Source organism: Etheostoma spectabile, chromosome 4, assembly GCF_008692095.1.
Source record: "Etheostoma spectabile isolate EspeVRDwgs_2016 chromosome 4, UIUC_Espe_1.0, whole genome shotgun sequence".
Classification (NCBI taxonomy): Eukaryota; Metazoa; Chordata; class Actinopteri; order Perciformes; family Percidae; genus Etheostoma; species Etheostoma spectabile.
The window spans coordinates 7435394-7438905 of record NC_045736.1 but is presented as its reverse complement, the minus strand read 5'-3'; the positions used below and the strand labels follow the sequence as shown (position 1 = coordinate 7438905).

At 42.3% G+C, this 3512-nt stretch overlaps 1 protein-coding gene across 1 annotated transcript in view; it reads left to right on the top strand.

Moving 5' to 3' along the window:
- Positions 1-3512, top strand: part of myg1 (myg1 exonuclease) — a 31435-nt gene that overhangs the window by 9314 nt on the left and 18609 nt on the right. The gene's annotated exons all lie outside the window — the stretch shown is intronic.

Here is a 3512-nt window from a genome sequence, read left to right as displayed (position 1 = left end):
TCAACCTTTTGACACATTTCAGGCTTCAAAAATAAAGATACATTTTTTTTATTTTTTGTGAAGAATCACCAACAAGTGGGACACAATTGTGGAGTGGAACGAAATCTATTGGATACTTTAAACTTTTTTTAGCAAATAAAAAACTCAAAAGTGGTGCGTGCAAAATTATTCGGCCCCTTTACTTTCAATGCAGCAAACTCACTCCAGAAGTTCAGCGAGGATCTCTGAATGATCCAATGTTGTCCTAAATGACGTGGTGATAAATAGAATCCACCTGTGTGGTGTCAAGTCTCTGATAATGCACCTGCTCTGTGATAGTCTCAGGGTTCTCGAAAGCGCAGAGAGCACATGAGACCAAGGAACACCGGCAGGTCCGTAATACTGTTGTGAGAAGTTTAAAGCCGGATTTGGTCAAAAAGATTTCCCAGTTTAAACTCCCAAGGAGCACTGTGCAGCGATCATTTTGAAATGGAAGGAGTATCGACCACTGCAAATCTACCAAGACCTGGCCGTCCCGGTAAACTTTCAGCTCAGACAAGGAGAAACTGATCAGAGATGCAGCCAAGAGGCCCATGATCACTCTGGATGAACTGCAGAGAACTACAGCTGAGGTGGGAGAGTCAGTCCATAGGACAACAATCAGTCGTACACTGCACAAATCTGGCCTTCATGGAAGAGTGGCAAGAAAGCCATTTCTCAAAGATATCCATAAAAAGTCTCGTCTAAAGTTTTGCCACAAGCCACCTTGGAGACACACCAAACATGTGAGAAGTGCTCTGGTCAGATGAAACCAAAATTTAAGTTTTTGGCCACAAGCAACGATATGTTTGGCGTAAACAATCAGCTCATCACCCTCAACACCACCCCCCACTGTCAACATGGGGGTGGCAGCATCTGGTTTGGCCTGTTTTTCTTTAGCAGGGACAGGGAAGATGGTTTAAATTGAGGGAAGATGGATTCAGCCAAATACAGGACCATTCTGGATGAAACCTGTTGGAGTCTGCAAAGACCTGAAACTGGGACGGAGATTTATCTTCCAACAAACAATGATCCCAAACATACAGCAAATCTACAAAGGAATGGTTCCACAATAAACGTATCCAGGTGTGAATGGCCATTCAAAGTCCAACCTGAATCCAATCGAGAATCTGTGGAAAGAACTGAAAACTGCTGTTCACAAACGTTTTCCATCCAACCTCACTGAGCTCCAGCTGTTTGCAAGAAAGAATGGCAAGAATTTCAGTCTCTCGATGTGCAAAACTGATAAGCCATACCCCAAGCGACTTGCAGCTGTAATCGCAGCAAAAGGTGTCTCTACAAAGTTAACGCAAGGGGGCCGAATAATTTTGCACGCACCACTTTTCAGTTTTTTTATTTGCTAAAAAAGTTTTAATATCCAATAGATTTCGTTCCACTTCACAATTGTGTCCCACTGTTGGTGATTCAAAATTCACAAATAACATTTTTATATCTTATGTTTGAAGCCTGAAATGTGTCAAAGGTTGAAAAGTTCAGGGGGCCGAATACTTTCGCAAGGCACTGTACATAAACATACTTCACTCATATTCAAACACATGTCATCATAAACCCTGGGTCCTAAATTAATGATCAATCAATCAAACCAGTGACATACAGACTGCCTTCATTTTTAAGCAGATTCCATGCAGATGGGTCTGCAAAATTAAAGCCTTTTTGCCAAAGTCAGAGCAGGTTTTAGGGACTGTCAATAAAACCAGATCCTGTGAGCGCAGGTGAATGAGGATGTAAAGGATGTTCAGATAAGGAAGAAGAAGTCCTAATACTGCCTTTAAATAAAAGATCCAGTGCCTCCAACGCCGAATGAGAGGGAGAACCACCCAACCCGAGAATACAGCAAACCGTGATGAGTGAGAGATTTTAAGTTTGTGAATCTCAAGGCTCATGAAACACAGTGTCCAAAGCATGAGGACACTGGGGAGGTTGAATACATGTATAAAATATCCCCATAGTCCAAGACAGACAAAATGTTGCATTACAAGTTTTTTTGTTTTTTGCTTCAAATGATAAACAGGACTTATTCCAAGAAAAAACCTAACTTCAATTTCAGTTTTTTAACCAAATCTTGGACATTCTAGACGTGCCTGGAACACCTCCCCAGGGAGACCCCAGGGGGCATTCTCACCAGATGCTCAAACTACCTTTCACTGGCTCCTTTGGAGTAATGGAGCCGCGCTCTACTCCCACGAGTTCCTCACGATGACTGAGCTTCCCATCCCATCTCTAGGGAACGCTAGCCACCCTCCTGAGAAAACACAGTTCGGTCCCTTGTACACGCAATCTAGTTTCTTCGGTCATGACCCAGCCTTCAGGACCATAGATGCGAGTAGGAAAGAAAATTGGCCAGATCCAGAGTTTCCTTCGGGCTCAGTTCTCTCTCTCTCTCATCACAACGGTGCGGTAAAGCGAATGCCGCACTGCCCCACTGCTCCCATTCTCCGGCCAATGTCCCTTCCATTGTCTCCTCACTCGCAATCAAGACCCCGAGGTACTTGAACCTTCTCCCTTGGATTACGTACTAATCCCCCACTCTGTTGTTGTCCTGCAGAGAACCATAGCGTCAGATAGATAAGAAAAGAGTCTTTGTGTCTTGGTGTTTTTAATTTAAAGACCAAATGACTTCAGGGGAAACATTAGGAAAACCCCTCAAATTGCAGATATTTCCTATTGGAATTTAGGAACACAGGGTTAGGGGTAAGGTTTAGTGGGAGAGGTTATATTATGCCAACGAATGTCTTCACTTACAACAAATAGAAATGGTAATGTCAAATTTTAGGTGTAACTAACACATTTCATCAGGTGGTGTTAGATCATGTGAGAAGAGGTGTGCCGGCTTTCTACAGAGTGACTCTGTCACACTACTGTGTTGAATAAAAAAAGCGCAGATAACAGTGCCATACAGAGGGTTTTTAACACTGTGATAATATTCTTTCATGGCAACCAAGTTATTCTAGACATAAAAAGGCATTATGTCTTATTACCGATTATTATGCCAAAGTTTTTCCCATTATTCAGTTGTTCAGAATGGGAAAAAAAACATTCTAAAGCCTAGGGGACATCTTTAATTGCTGTCAACTGCCTTTTCTGACCTCCAACAGCAAACTAAAAGAATATTGAGTTACTACTGCATATTTGCTCAAAAATTACTTTAACGATTAATTCATTTATCAAAACAGTTGCTGATAACCTTGCACCATGGGTAAGCAATGGACTGAACTCCAAAACAATGGAAAACATGCAGGGAAACAAAAATGTAAGATATGTAAATGTATAAATTTTGTGGTAAACACAACAGGTGTTGCAGTTCTGTGCAGTGCAGGTCAATCATGTTCAGAGGTTGTTACAGAGCCGTGCAGGAACAACAGAGGTGACTTTCCTGTCTCTCATTAGTGCAGGAGAGAGGATGCCTGCAGGGAACACCACCGCCTTTCTGCATGACGAACTTGCAGCCTGGCTTTGCATATTGTTGACCAATT